This window comes from Aethalodelphis obliquidens, unplaced genomic scaffold (genome assembly GCF_003676395.1).
Source record: "Aethalodelphis obliquidens isolate GAN/ISIS:26980383/991018 unplaced genomic scaffold, ASM367639v1 scaffold11, whole genome shotgun sequence".
Classification (NCBI taxonomy): domain Eukaryota; kingdom Metazoa; phylum Chordata; class Mammalia; order Artiodactyla; family Delphinidae; genus Aethalodelphis; species Aethalodelphis obliquidens.
In genome coordinates this window covers 25,766,215-25,782,410 of record NW_020837955.1, presented here as the reverse complement: position 1 = coordinate 25,782,410, position 16,196 = coordinate 25,766,215, and the positions used below count along the sequence as shown (strand labels likewise).

Here is a 16,196-nt window from a genome sequence, read left to right as displayed (position 1 = left end):
GTTACTTAAACTCTCTGTGTCTCAGTTTCCTCATATGTATAGTGATGATAATAATAGCATTCTCCTCTTTTTTTTAAATTGAAGTAGAGTTGATTTACAATGTTGTGTTAGTTTCAGGTGTACAGCAAAGTGGTTCAGTTAGATATATACTTTTTCAGATTTTTTTTCCATTATAGGTTATCATAAGATGTTGAATATAGTTCCCTGTGCTATACAGTAAATCCATGTTGCTTATCTACTTTAGGTATAATAGTTTGCATCTGTTAACTCCATACTCCTAATTTATCCCTTGACCCCTCCCTTTCCCTTCTGGTAACCATAAGTTTGTTTCCTATGTCTGTGAGTCTGTTTCTAAGTAAGTTCATTTGCATTATTTTTTAGATTCCACATATAAGTGATATCATGTATTTGTCTTCTTCTGACTTACTTCACTTACTATGATAATCTCTAGGTCCATCCATGTTGGTGCAAATGACAATATTTCATTCTTTTTTTATGGCTGAGTAATATTGCACTATCTATCTATCTATCTATCATCTATCTATTCCACATCTTCTTAAACTAATTGTCTGTTGATGGGCACTTGGGTTGTTTCTACTTCTTGGCTATTGTAAACAGCGCTGCTGTGAATACTGGGGTGCATGTATCTTTTTGAGCAAGAGTTTTCAGCTTTTCTGGATATATGCCCAGGAGTTGAATTGCTGGATCATACGGTAGTTCTACTTTTAGTTTTTTGAGGAACCTCCATACTGTTCTCCATAGTGGCTGCACCAATTTACAGTGTAGGAGGGTTCCCGTTTCTCCACACTCTCTCCAGCATTTATTATTTGTAAACTTTTTGAATAGCATCCACCTCTTGGGCTGCTAATGAGGATCTATTAACAAATACATACAGGATACTTACAACAGTGCCCAGCAACCCTGGCACTCAAGAAATGGCAGTTTGGTATTATTGAGGGCAGAAAGTACGTTATTCCCCTTAAAATCCCAGCTAGCACCCGATACAGTACCTGGCATACAACATGCGCTCAGCTAACAAAATGGAGGATGTGCTCACCAGCTACCGTAGTGGCCTGGACTTCTCCACCTGCAGCTTCACTCCGGAGCCGCTGCAGCACGATGATGCCGCGGTCCGGGAGCTTCTCCGGTTCACGGGGTCCACGTGGTCCTTGCGAACCGGCTTCTCCACGCGTTCCAGAGTGCCCACGGCTCCAGAGGACCGCAGCCCGGCGCTCGGCGAAGCGTTCCTCAGGCTCGCGGGTCCTGGCGCACAGGCAGTGCTTGCTGCGCGTGACGAGCCGCACGCGGTTCACCGAGCTGTGGAGCGGCCTGAAGCACACGGGCATCAGGAGGGACGTGCAGACATGCGCAGCGCTTCCCGAACGTGGGCCAGGTCACGAGGCGCGACGGCTTCTCCTGATTCGTGGCCGTCTCCTCAGGGGTCAGCGGCGGGATCCAGACGCTGGGCAGCGCTTTGTCCTTGTCCTTGCGTGCAGGGCCCGTACTGGGCCCCGTGGGGCATCGCTTGGGTAGTTCCCCGAGGCGGCCTTGGGCGTGAAGGGGTCGAGGGGCCGGCTCTCGGTGGCCGCCTACTTCTCCAGGAAGCCCCCCGCCGGGTCCTGCGCTGCCGCCCTCTGCAGCTCCTTGTGTTTCTCACGCCCGGCGCCCCGCTGCTTCTCGTAGGCCTTCACCTGCGGCGCAGTCTCCTTCTTTTAGTTCTTATGTTATCTTCACCAATGATCGACAAGACCGCGCATTCTATTGGCCCCAGCTGGGCCCCATCCCTTTTGGAAGTTGTTAGTGGGTGTCTGTGTTGGAGAAACTAACACTTATTACACGGTAGATATTATCTTCTGGGGAAAGAAAACTAAGACAACAACAACAAAGTGGGTTTATTTAGCTCCTGCGCCTGGGAGCCAACATTTTAAATCTTCTACATGTGGGCACATCAGTTCAGCAGTAGTTGAACAAAGCCATTCGATCCTCTGGTTCTTTAACTAACTGGCATGTTATTACCATCTTGTCTCCTGATCAACCCTGAGGTCCTCTGAAATACCCACACATGGAATGAAATGTGCATTTTAAGTTATCTTTTCATCCATGGGGTTTACGACTGCACCCGACACCATAATCCTGACATGGGGAATTATATCAGAAGGAGAGCAAATAATTTCACTCTCTTCCCCTTTCCCTGTGGGAAAGACTATTTTTCCATCTGCTGAACTGAGGACTTCGGGTCAGGAGCCAATCACTCAAGGCGCTGTAGGGGTAGAACAGTCTGCACAGATTTTCCTACAGATCACATGGCCCAGCAACTCTTCTACTTCCTGTCCTGGAATTGAGACACAGCTGTGCGTGGAGACGGCTGAAGAGTGCTGATGCCCTGCTTGAAAATTGTGAACATCCATATGGATAAATCTCTGTTAAACTTACTCTTTATTATTATTACTAGTCAATAGTGTTTATTTTATGTAAAGTGCTTAGAACAGTGTCTGGCACAAGATAAAGACTTATGTATTGGCTAGTCTCTCTCTATATTATACAACTACTTGGTATGTACTTCATTCTTTTTAAACATTCCATGTTTATGATAACTTTTCTTTTGCTCTTTATTTTCTTCTCAAAACCCTTTATGAGGAGGGGAGAAAGAAGATACTGGCTCCATGTGTTTAAGGAGAAAACTGAGGCTCAGGTATTTGTGGAATGTGGAGCATAATTTGCAGAAACTGGTTTTCTGACTTTGAGGCTAGCACTTTCCATAAATCAATCCTCTCCCAAGGGCTGGATGGATAGGGGACTGGATGGATCCAATGATTAATGTTCCTATTTTTCCGAGAATGGTATTTTCCTGAACTGAGGAAATAGCATGTCCATAACAGACCAGGGAATCAACCACTTGGAGGCAAAACCTTCCCTCTCAAAAATGCTAATGCTAATTCCATGCTAATAATGATGCTAATGATAATAATAAATCCAATGCATTAGAGCAACAAATATGAACGCTGAAAGTCAGTTTGCTCCAAATCAGAGTCTCAGGTGGGAGGTCTGACTACACATTTATGGCACATGGGGGAGTCCTCGGTGGGTCACATTCGTGATGGAAGTGGTGGCAGAGGCCCTATGTGGCTGAGCTGCTGATCTGACAACATCCACTTATGTTTTGCACACAAGTCTTCATATCAATTGTTCCTAGAATATTTCAGAAATCTTCAGAGGTATAATCTAGTTTTACAAAACATTATTTTGTGGACACCACAGAGGCAGTTTCGTTGCCACACATTTAATGGACAAAAATCCTGATGGGCTCGGGTGAAGTTATCTTTCATGATTTACTATGGCTATTACTACTGCTACCATTTCCACAACAGTGATTCCAGTGGTTTGCAAGGATGTAGCACTGTTGAGTTTAAAAGCTTCTTTGTCTGACCACTGACCTGCATTCTGTTTGCACAACAGCATTATGCACTAAGACATCTGGCCTCTTGCAGCTGTGGCGCTGAGCCTACTGGGGTTAAGTGATTTGGCTGCACGGTGGATTGGTGAGACAGCACGGACTCCCAGTTCACTCTTTTCCCCCTCAACTATGAGGACCAAGTGACCAGAATGTGGGAACACTGTGGCAGCATGCTGGGTTCAGGAGGGGCATGCCACTGCAAGCCTGGCGGTGTACATCTTGGCCCCAGACTGATTCCTTTTTGCTGTGGGATCTTAAGTTACTTTGCCCCCTGGATTTTAGATTAGTTCTCTGAAAAGTGATCAGGATGGATAAAGCATCTTTAAGTTGTACCCCCTCCTCTTGTCCTATCACTCTTAGGCTCAGAAGAAACACGCTGAGAGTGCCGGCGCATGCATCTTCCTTTGCCTAGCCAGTACAGAGCAGAGATTTAGAAAAATGAAGGAAGAATGGAAAGAAAGCCAGAATGCCTAGTGAAACCACCCCCAATGACATAGTTTCACCCACTTCCAAGTCCCCCGGAGGTGCTTCTTAGGAATCCAGATGTACCTGTGTTGCAGAGAAGCATGGCTGCCGATCAGCCAGTCATGTTTGGTTGGAGGCCACAAGAAACAGTGGTACAGATCTTGGAGAGCATCTGGTCGAAAGCCCAGATAACGAACCTGAGGCTCAGAGGGCAAGAGAGTTTCCCAAGGTCACATGGTAAAACAGACACAGAGCTGGTGACTATCCCCTGCCCTTCTAGGATGGATGACATGTTTCCAATGAAGTTCAGTCTTGGTCTACTACCAGGTCTTACCTTCATGAGAGCAGGACCCGGGCTGTCTTTCTCACTCCCATATCCCCAGTCTCCAGCACAGGGCCCAGCACAGGTGGGTGCTCAAGAAATAGCTGTTGAATAGTTGAATAGATGAATCAACTGATGAAAAAAATGGCTGAACAGAAGGAGGTACAATTTAGATCATTCTTCTCATTCCATGGGCACAGACGGCCTACACTTCAGTCCCTGTCCCAGCCTCTTTACATAGACTTGGATGTTGAAGTGAGCCAAGCAAAAGAGTCTGGCTAGGTCTATACAGGTCCATTCTTGTCATTTGAAAACAAGCTCACAAGACCGTGAATGTCCCACACTATTAGAAACCTCGTTCTCATAACATAAAGACAATCAACTTCTGAGTGAAGTAAGTCAGACAGAGAAAGAGAAATATCATATGCTATCGCTTATATGCAGAATCTAAAAAGAAATGATACAAATGAACGTATTTACAAAACAGAAACGGACTCCCAGAGCTAGAGAATGAACTTATGGTTAAGGGTGGAGGGAAGGGATAGTTAGGGAGTTTGGGATTGACGTGTACACACTGCTATATTTAAAAAGGATAACCAACAAGGACCTAGTATATAGCACAGGGAACTCTGCTCAGTGTTATGTGGCAGCCTGGATGGGAGGGGAGTCTGGGGGAGAATGGATACAAGTATATGTATGGCTGAGTTGCTTTGCTGTGCATCTGCTGTGCACAACATTGTTAACTGGCTATACTCCAATATAAAATAAAAAGTTAAAAAAAAAAGACAATCAACTTCTGGGGTACTGGGCCAGGCCAAGACAAGCCTGTCCAAGTGGGCAGAAATAAAGCCCAACTTTAATATATGATTTGGTTAGGAGTCAGGGCTGGCCTCGGAAAAGTTGTAAAATTGAAAATCTGGTCTTTGGTTACTGTTCCCCCAACCAACAGCATAGTAGTGCCCAGTATTCTAGATATTTCCATCGTGGTGCCTGGAAGTGCAATTTATGATTTGAACATATCCTTCATCAAAACTCCCATGGCCTCAATGCTTTATTCTCAGCTATTGGAGAAGATATGTATGTTTCCACTGAGTCATTAATAGCTGATCAAAGTTCCCTATTTCATCTCTCTGAGGGGTATTTGCCTTTAACATTTAGAAGTTTCAGGCTCTTTTCTGACATAGAAATTTCAGAGGAATATTTTAGTCATGCAGGTGGGAGAAGGTTCATATCACATAGACATTTCTTATCTTTCATGGCAAACTGCTCTGTATACACACACATATGCACACGTATACATAAACATGCATATACAAATACAGGCAGAGTAATACTTCAAAGGAAACAGGAACCCCAGCCTTAAAGCCTAATAAATCCTGTTTCATCTTACTTATATTGGTCATTTCTGACTCATTTGCACCAGGAAGATCAGGTCTCTCAGCCCAATTCCTGTAAATAAAATATTTTATTTCCCGACGGATCTCAGACTTATTAAGCTGTTAGTAAGTAATAAAATAGTTGTTTAATTAGGAATGTATTTATCACTACTAAATAACTGTTATATTTATATCATGTAAAAATGGCTTTTTAAAGAGGCAAATAAAAAGATGTTCTTAAGAATTTACTGAATCAAATGAAAGTTTTAAGTTTTATTGGAGAGGAATAAAGACCCCTAATTGGAATTGGTTTTATGGGCCTCTAGGACCATTAGAAATAGGGGCAGGAGATGAATTTGAGGGAAATGCAATCTAGCTGGATTCTCGCTAACCGCCCTCATGCAGCTCTAGGTTGGATCTGGGCTAACACAAAGCCAGTGCCTGTCCTGCCTCCTCTGCTTCTTCCCACGTCACCCCCAGCTTCAGCTTGTTCATGATGGTTTGCATATCTGCATCTCCATGACAAGTCTAGTCAAAGTCATTCTTGTCTCCTGCTTGGGCTAGTCCTGCAGCCTCCTAGCCAGTTCCCACACCTGCTCTTGCACCTCCAACCTGTTATCTACATTGTGGTTACATCAGAGGAAGAGCTCTTCTAAGGCCTTTCAATGACTGCTGTAATTCTTAGGATAAAATCCCGTGTCATTACCATGGCAGTGAGTTGGACATGGCCAATGATTCATCTCCCACTTTGCTGAGAACAGTTTGTCTTCCTTGGTTAATGTCCATGCCCAGAGTACATGGCAGGGGAAAACCACGGTGAGCCACCAATCTCCCTCCCAGAAACATCAATGGAAAAGCTTAATACATTTAGAGTAACAGAGCCAATAGTCAAAGGTCGGTGTATGTCAAGTCAGTATTTCCAGGTGAATGTTAATTCCATTACATGGTACTTATAACACAGGATGGTACCCACATAGCGAGCCAGGTTAGTGATGAAAATGAGGGCAGATGCTCTCCATGGATGACCTGATGTTCTTCTGAAAACATTGTGTTATATTTTATATATAAATGATCTAATTAGTTTGAAATATTCCTGGATCTGTTAAAATTGTCACTTGGTTCTGCAAAAACATGTTACTATGAACAATAGTGAGGTGAGGTGAGGTGATCTCAAATCAAGCAATATATCATGTAGATGCCACCTATTAAACAAAGACAAGTTTTTTAAAGTCTTTACTGAATTTGTTACAATATGGCTTCTGTTTTATGTTTTGGCTTTTTGGACTGGAGGCATGTGGGACCTTAGCTCCCCGGGATTGAACGCACACCCCCTGCATTGGAAGGCGAAGCCTTAACCGCTGGACCGCCAGGGAAGTCCCAAACAAAGAAAATTTTACGCCTTTACTGCAAATGGTATTTCATGATTTACTATTGCTATTGCTACTATTGTTGTCAATAACAATGATTTTTAAAATGTGGATATAGCACTTTATAGATGAAAAGAATCCTTGCATACATTAGATTCATACAACTGTACTACATATAGGTTAGATTGAGAGTCAACAATTTTTTTTCTGCAAAGGGCCAAATAGTAAATATTTTGGCCTGTGGATCATATGGTCTCTGTTAACTGTTACTCAACTCTTCCATTATAGGTATTTACAATAGGTAAATAAACGGGTATGCCAGTAAAACTTTATTTACCAAAACAAGTGTGTACTAGATTTGGCCTGTGGGCTGTAGTTTGCTGAACTCTGAGTTAGATCATGCAGAATTAACATCTTTCCTCCTGCAGCTGTGAAGCCTGAGGCCAAAGGGTTAAATGATTTTTCCAAGGCCATAGAATGAATTAGTGAAAGAACAAGGATGTGGCCCCATGCCATCTAGCTCCCAGTCTGTCTTCCCTCTACTGAACTGTGATGACCAACTTACAAGTAGAGTGTAACCCTGGGGCACCACGCTGTGTATCAGAAAGGGTACATCACTAGAAGTCTGCAGATCTGGGCCCTGGCCCTAATTGGCTTCTAGTTAGATGTGACCTTAATCAAGTCACTTCACCTTCTTTAGCTTCAGTCGATTCATCTAAAGAATGAGGAGATTGGTTGAGGAATCTTCCCTCTGGCTTTAAAATGCTGTATTTTTAAGATGAGGGATGGGGAAGAAATATTTTATTGTGAAGTATTTGAATTGATCATTTGTTACAAATTTTGCAGTATTTATTTACACAGAAGTCATTATTTACCAACCAGCAAATATTTACTGGGCCTGTTACGCTGTGAAAAGATGGAAAAAATATCTGACATAGTCTTTGTATTTAAATAATTAATAGTTGTGAAGAAAAGCAATTCCTAGCATTTATAGAAAATGAGTAAATAATCAGTGTAAGAAGCATTGCTTAGAAGGCATGCTAAGTTCCTTTGGGTTTCTGAAGACAGACGTCAGTGAGAGCAGCAGCTCTCAGAGACAACCGCATGGAAGGGCTAGACAATGCTCTGGGATTAGAGGATGGGCAGTGGGGTGGCAGTGAAGAGAAGCATTCCAAGAGGCATGTGTGAAAACCTATGTACACAAGTTGCTCATGTGGGTTGCAGCAAGTCAACGGGTTTGATTAGGCTAGATGGTGTACATTGGGGAAGGTAGGAATTATTGATTTTGCATCACTTTTTTTATTAGTTGGACTATAGCACCATTAAAAAAATACACAGCACAAAAACCTTAGCTTTGCCATTTGTTACAGAAAAGGTTTTGCTCCAATTAGTGCTCATCTGGGAGGTCTGCCTAGATTTCATCCTATTTTGAGGCTCATCATGAGGCACCTCTTGTGGAACAGCTGAAAATTCATGATCATTCACTCAGGTCTCTTATCTCAAATCCCCAGAAGAAAACTAGCCATTCCAGCTTCCTACGGGGTGGTGTGACGAGGGGAGGGCTTCATTCCTTCCATCCCTGAAGACCTGAAGTTAGGAAAGAGGCCCTTTTCTTCAATCTCTTCAAGCTCTTTTTCTCAAACAGAGAGGCAATTCAGACGAGGGTATTTTGGTAATTAAAGCCAATTCTCTTCAACAAGCAAAGGTACTTGGATTGCGGTGTGTGAGGTTGGCTGTTTCTTAACCAATGTGTTTCACCACAGGTTCTCTAACCTGGATGTCCCCTATTTTTCCCCACCAGGCTTCTGAGATGACCCACAGAGAGTCAACTGGAAACCTTTGAGAGTAAAACCCTGGGACACGTGTGCTACGTCCATTTAGTCAACACATTACACAGCTAAAGGGATGCTCTCCAACGGTGGAGCTAACATTTGTGGAGCCCTTCTAAAGACAAATTATTGTCCTAGGTTTTAGTTTTCAAACGTTATGAGAAATCCCATCCAATCCTCCTAATAGTCTTATATTTCTGTCCTCATTGTATAGATGAGGAAGGAGGCTGAGCCTCACTAAGGCTAAGTTGCTCGTGTTTGACAAGCTGCAGAGCACGGGTTTGAAAAAGGGCAGTTTGATTCCCAGGATTTCATGATTCACTAAGTTAATTCAAAATTGAGCTGGAAACCATCATGTTTTGACACACTTAGGTTAACAAGCTTAACCTTAAGATAGGTAGAAAGGCAGACAAACATATCCTCAAGGTTGTGGATGCATTCCTAGTTGCCATGGAGATAATACCAAGCGTGAGAGATGTATTGGAGGAGAGGGATGGAATATATCATAGAGTTATCACTCAGGCTCAGAAAACAAAGGCTTTACTGATTGTGTCAAGGTATACTTGGTCCTCTCTCCCTCTACACACAGGGCAATTGGAGACAGCACGGAAAAACTGGAGCCCCAGTGAAGCCCCCCCCCAATGCCATGGTCTCACCCAGCCTCTACACCCCTTCGGATGTGTTCCTCAAAATTTCACGTGGGTCATGGTTATTAGTCTTCAGGTTATATGTGTTTAGGGTCCTGAAGCTGGAAGACTTCTACCAGGGCCCCAAAAGTCCCTCCAATTGAAAAGGCTCTGTATATGCTGAGATGAATTGGAAGTTACCATTAGAAGAAACAAGAAAAGTTTAACTTCCAGAAAATGATCAAAAGGAAACACTCTTTAATGTACTGAGACTTATATTTCAATATAGAGTTAAAAATTAGGTAATGGGAGCAGTGTTTATGGACAAGTTGTTGATCTCTATAATCCTCAGTTGCCTCATAAATAAAATGAGAATGTAAAGATCTACCTCTTTTTGTTTGTTTGTTTTGTTTTGTTGGTGAGGATCAACTAAGAAAATGTTTACCATGGGGCCCTTTGGCAGGTACTTAATTGCAGCTATTGTACATGCATAGGTAGCTTGGCATGTATTGAATTGTAGGAACCAGTAAAGTGTAGTAGTTACAATACCTATGACTCATACTAGCTGTGAGATCTTAACCAAGTTAAACTCTGTGCCTCAGTTTTCAAATCTGTAAAATGGGGTTCACAATATTACCCATTGTGTGGTACTTAAGGAAATAAGGCAGCATGTGTAAAGTCCTTTGGACAGTGCCTGCCATGCGGTGAGCACTCAGTCAACTTAATTGCCACTACTATCATCATCACATCAAAAACGCATTTCCCTTCCGAATGAGCTTCAGCCCAAAGACTAAGGTCTTTGCAACAACAAAATCTTTTATTTAAGTTTTAAAGTAAAAGATAAGACTACTGCTGGATAGGAAAGGTCTCTTTACCAAATAAAGGTCACAGCATCCTCCTAAACCATACCAGTGCTGATGCTGACTCTGGTCTCCAATTACTGGGAGTGCCTCTTTATTGGCTGCCCCCTTCTCTCTGATGCCCTATGTTAATGATGCTGACTGAAGCAATCACACAAAACTCGCAGGGTGAGAAGGCTCTCTGGTTATGGCATCTCATGCACTTGCTGTATTAGCCTTTTAACAAATATGTAGACGTTCCTAAATTATTAACTTTTTCCAAAGTGATATTTGATGGCAAAAGTAATGTCTGTGTGGAGTATTAAGTGACTTTTAAGAAAAAAGCTGAATAATTTGACAGTGTTAAAATTATGCTGTCGGGGCTTCCCTGGTGGCGCAGTGGTTGAGAGTCCGCCTGCCGATGCAGGGGACACGGGTTCGTGCCCCGGTCCGGGAAGATCCCACATGCCGCGGAGCAGCTGGGCCCGTGAGCCATGGCCGCTGAGCCTGCGCGTCCGGAGCCTGTGCTCCACGACGGGAGAGGCCACAACAGTGAGAGGCCCACGCCGCAAAAAAAGAAAAAAAAAATTATGCTGTCAAAGATTCCATTTTCTCGGAGCCATCTTTATCCTGGCTTCAATTGCACAGACTATCATCATGATGGTAAGATTTATTTTTCCTCAAATTGCAACATGGTAGCCAGTTTTATAGGGAGTGGAGCTATGGTGCCCACTTTTCAGAAAGGTGCAAGATACATGGCATCACTAAATTAGGCGATGATGTCCCTGATTGGGAGAAGACTTGAAACAAAGAGATCAGAGAACACAGGCTTTGTGGATCCCTGTTTAGATGGTAAACAATATTTAATAACCAGTGATTCATTTATTGGCAGGAAGACAGAAAGATCTCTTGTTGCAGGGAACGGGAGTTTGACCTCTCTTGTGCAATTTTCTGCATTTTGCATTCTCATGCATTAAATATAGAGCATGCATTATTCACCCTTGAAAGCTATTTCAAGGACTGTGTGTAGTTTCTCCTTATAACCTCAGGAATTTCACACATGATTCTTTAGAGACAGATAATGATCTAGTGCTTAGGACCAGGAGGTGGAGTCGGTCTTGGCTTTTCTCCTTCAAACTGGTACTTGTGTGCTGTAAGGCAGTGTGATCAATCTGCATTTAGTGGGCTTCCCAGATGTTCATTTGTGTTCGATATCATGCATTGAATGATTTTAAAGAGTGCTTGTTTTGTGCTAGGTCCTGGGGGCCATACTCAGGAAACATAAGATATGTCTCAGGTATCACAAGGGTATTGGAGAATTAAGACTTGTATATATGAAAACTTGGAGGACAAAACAAAACTCTGTACTATCAGGTGTGAATGGAATATAATTAGATGAATCAGTGAGTAGCCAGCAGAGATGAGCTACTAAGAGTACAGACTTCAGCACGAGCAAATTTAGGCCTGAATCTCAGCTCCACCACTAACTAGCTGTATGACCTTGGTAGCTATGAGAGGCGATACGAAGGATAGCAAACCTGGTCTGATGTTCAGGAAAGGCCTCCATAGGGAAGTGACATTTCAGTTGAAACGTCAAGGTTAAATAGGGATTTTGCTTTTACAAATGATGCTGCATGCCTTATTTCTCATGTTGTGAGTATATCTTGGCTGTTTCTTTATATTTACTCTAGTGATTTTTGGCTAATACCATTTATTCCTTATTATGAACTATGGTGAAATCAGTACATTTCAGCTTCCTCTCAACTTGCCTCTTTCTCATGCACTTCCTGATTATAGTGATTATATGAGTTTTCTTAGTGCTTACCTGTAAACATTTAAGTATTTTATATGGTTGGGTGACAATAATTGTCTATGGGTCTCTTGTGTTTCTGCAGGACTTGTATCAACTTCTGTTGGGGACAATCTTTTCAATAATATTTATATAGCAAAGGACCTTGAAATATATAATGTCACCCTCCAAGGCAGGGGAAAGATTTGTTTGCTGCCCAAGACAATAAAGATAATGTCTCCCTATGGGGCAAAGTTTGGGGAGGTTTTCTAACAGACCCCTTATAAAAGGTTGGGGTTTCCTAAACTCTGGTTCCTCAGCTATGATGCAGACCCACTGTGTGCACAGCATCCATTCAGGCTGCTCTGAATTGTCCCCATAGGCCTTGGGGGACGAGGGGAATTGATGTGAGCATGAGGTTCATGCTGCTTTGTCTCTGACCCAGGAGTCCTGGACTTTCTGTAAGCATCACTGGAACCATGGCAGAATAACTTGTTAGCTTGCAAGCAAAGTAAAAGCTCACTCTTCACAGCCCTTGACATAGAATTCTATTACTTGATTTACCTGCTGTGAAGTTGCTTATGCTACTTTCCATTTTTTTCTCCCAACTTTGTCCTATCATTTCCACTTTGTCAGGGCTTGTAAAACATTTACACTCTGTTCTGTAACTATAATCCCCACGTTTATTTTAGGTTTATCCTCTCACTTAACCAGATTAAGTTTAGCCATAGGTTCTCTATTCAGCTCTTAATTGGCTGGAATTTGCCCTTGAGAATCTTCTAGAAAGTCACCTTCTAGAAAGACTCATGGGGATTATATTCCCAGAGTTCTTGCATGCTCGAAGATGTTTATGGCCTTTATACTAGAATGCTAATTTGGCTGGAAGTAAAAGTTTTGGTCCCGTTCTTTCTTTCCATGAAGACTTTTAGGCTTTGCTCTGTTGTTTTCTAGATTGACTCTCACCGGGGAAGAGTCTGAGGTGGGTCGATTTATTTAATTATTTTGCCTGGTTGCACAGAGAATTCTTAATATTTGAAATCCAGTATTTTGTTTGAATTTCATTTTTATAATTGGCACATGAGTTGTGTCAGTTTAAGGTGTACAATGTGTTGATTTGATGCATTTGTAAATTGCAATATAATTACCATGGTAGCATTAGCTAGCACCTCTATCACATCACATAATCATTATTTCTTTTTTGTGGTGAGGATAATTAAGACCTAATCTCTTACCAACTCTGAAGTTTCTAATACAGTAGGGTCGACTGTAATCACTATGCTGTGCATTACATCTCCAGAACTTATTTATCTACTAGTTGCAAGTTTGAACCCTCAAACAGCATCTCCCCAGTTCCTCCCACCCTCAGCCCCTGGTAACAACCATTTTACTCTCTGTTTTTATGAGTTCAGCTTTTTAAGGTTCCACATATAAGGGATATTACACAGTATGTATTTATCTTTCTCTGTCTGACCTCTCACTTAGCATAATGCCCTAAAGGTCCATCCCTGTTGTCACAAATGGCAGGATTTTCTTTCTCATGGCTGAATATATTCACTGTGTATATACAAATATACATATATATATATATATATATATATATGCACACATATATATATGTGTATATATACACACACACACACACCACATCTTCTTTATCCATTTATACCTTGGCAGACACTTGTTAGAATTTCATTTTGGCAATGACCATGAATTTCATTTTGACGATGACCATTCTCAAAATTTCCAGAGACATGGTATGACTTTTTGATCTATATATGCAATGCTTCTTTTGTTTCTGAAAAAATTCGTGTACACACACATCTATATCTATTTAAATCTTATTTATATGTCAGTGTAAGAATAATTTCAATGATTCTGTATTCTTCAGACACACTAATTTTAAATATGTTGGATTTATTTAATCTTTGTTTTTTTATTTTATCCTTATCCTGTTAATTTTGTGTGTGTGTGTATTTCTATTTACATTTGCTTATTTTTTTCTTAAGCCTAATGCCCACATTTTTAGTGAACTTTCAGCCATGTCTAGTCTCCTTTGTGCTGCTCCGAACCTGACCTACATTTCTGTAATGTGTGCTATTTCTCTTCCACTTCTCTCCTGACAGCAGTATTTCAATTCTTCCTGAGGTCTCATCTTCCCTGAGCCCTTTTAGCTCTCTATTCTGAGTTTCTGTTTTATTGAACAATTGCTTGAGTTTTATTTTAAATAAATTCCAGGCAATATGCTTATTAAAAAAATTCTAAATTTGATCCATGGTAACATTTATCTGGTGAGTGAACTTCCGTCTTCTACTTGTGTCTTCCTTTCCCTGTCTTCCCTTTATTCTTTCCTTTTGATATATTTTTATAGATACTTTCTGGGTTGACATTTATTTATATTACTCAACTTTGAAAGGGATGAGTTCTCCCTGGATTTTCTATTGGTAGGAATTTTATGTGATGGAGGAGCCAGGCAGTGTTATGGGTTAGCTGAACTGTCCACGGTTCACAGTGTGTTTTCTTAAGACCCAGAGTTGTGAGTATAAGTTGGCTCTGCTTCCACTTCTCCCAGGACAATAGAGATAAGTTGCTGAAGGATGTCAAAAATGCTTCCTCTATCTTCTCTGCCTCACCAAGAGAATCCTTCTTGTAAATATTGCACATTGGTGTGATACTTCACTCAGCCTCCCAACCCTGCTCCTTTCTGACACTTAACTGGGTCCAAGGATGCTGCTGACTCCTACTGGAGCACAACATTCTCAGTATTCCCAGCAAGGAATTATTGGTTTTCTGCTAGGGTGTGGCATGTGCTCCAGAGAACCTTGCTCTGCCAGTTTTCTGTGCCGTGTGGCTGTAAGCGTTCTCTCTCCACATACCTCCCTTGCTCCTGTTTAACTGTAACTGCTTTGGTGGCTGTTTCTCATATATTGTGGTTCAGCGGTCCAGACGTCATTGAGCTTGTCAGTGTTAGAGCTTGCATTTCTTGTTCTTCTTATTGTTCTGAGTTGATTTCTGAGAGGAGAAGGGGCAATGCTAGTAGATATCCAACAATCAATACTGATTACATTGATTACAACCCAACCTTTGTCAGATTCTGTTAGCCATTCAAGATACTAAGATTATGCAACTCAGGTTGTGCTAGACGTCCCTTTACTTCTCTCTCCAGCACGCACATTTTCTGATCCTAGGATTAACTGTGGAAATCCTTAAATTTTAGAAAGGGGCATTCTAGCTTATTCCAAATGGCGGGGGAACCTTCTTGAGTCAGGCACTGAACTGAGGAAAGGTAGGCGATGGGAATCAATGCTACCCACCTATCCCATATGACAGCTCAGATTTACAAACGTGAGTGAACATTCTTAAGAAATAATGTCTATTACCCAGTGTGGAGCTTTATGCTTTGGCCTCAGTTAAAACCATTCCCATATTCCTGTGAAGTCAGGCCAGCTGCTAGTTGCCAGGATGTTGCTTCTTATCCCCAAATCTACAACTGGAAGGAAGCACCAGTCAACACCACCACTATTTTTTGAGTGCCTCTTTTGTGCTGAACACTTAATTTCCATATTTAATATCTATAACAATCCTGGGTGGTAGATACTGTAAGGCAACTGGGGCTCAGAAAGCATCAGCCATCTTCTCAAAGATGAGAAGCCAGTAAATGGGATAATTAGAATTCGAATCCACATCTGGCTGACTCCACAGTCCTGGTCCTTTCTGGCACTCTATGTGGCTTACTAAGAAAGGTCAAGGAGGTCACCCTCACCACCCAATGGTAGCTCCATTTGCAAGGTCATCGTACACTTTTATGTTTCCCAGAGACACCGAGTGGTCCCCCAAATAAGTCAGACTTAGTGAACATGGTTTTCTAATTAAAAAAGACATTTGTTTTAATGAGGAGGACATAACTCTTTAACAGAGAGTGCACAGCCTCAGGCCAAAAATCATAGCTGAAAGGCAGAAAGGAGAAGACATCAATTTCTCTTTTTTTTCCCAAACAAATGATCTCATGTATTTATTATGGAATCAAACTACTAGCAAAGAAGTAGCTTGGTTCCATATCTCTTCTTGGAACTGTACCTGATTTTATTATGAGTTTCATCTGAACCCATTTGAGAAGGGACAATTGTGCTTT

The 16,196-nt window shown here is 41.8% G+C and overlaps 1 pseudogene; it reads right to left on the bottom strand.

Moving 5' to 3' along the window:
- Positions 1–1,060: 1,060 nt before the first annotated feature.
- The window catches only part of LOC113623612 (nitric oxide synthase-interacting protein pseudogene), a 93,435-nt pseudogene continuing 78,299 nt past the window's right edge, over positions 1,061–16,196 (bottom strand).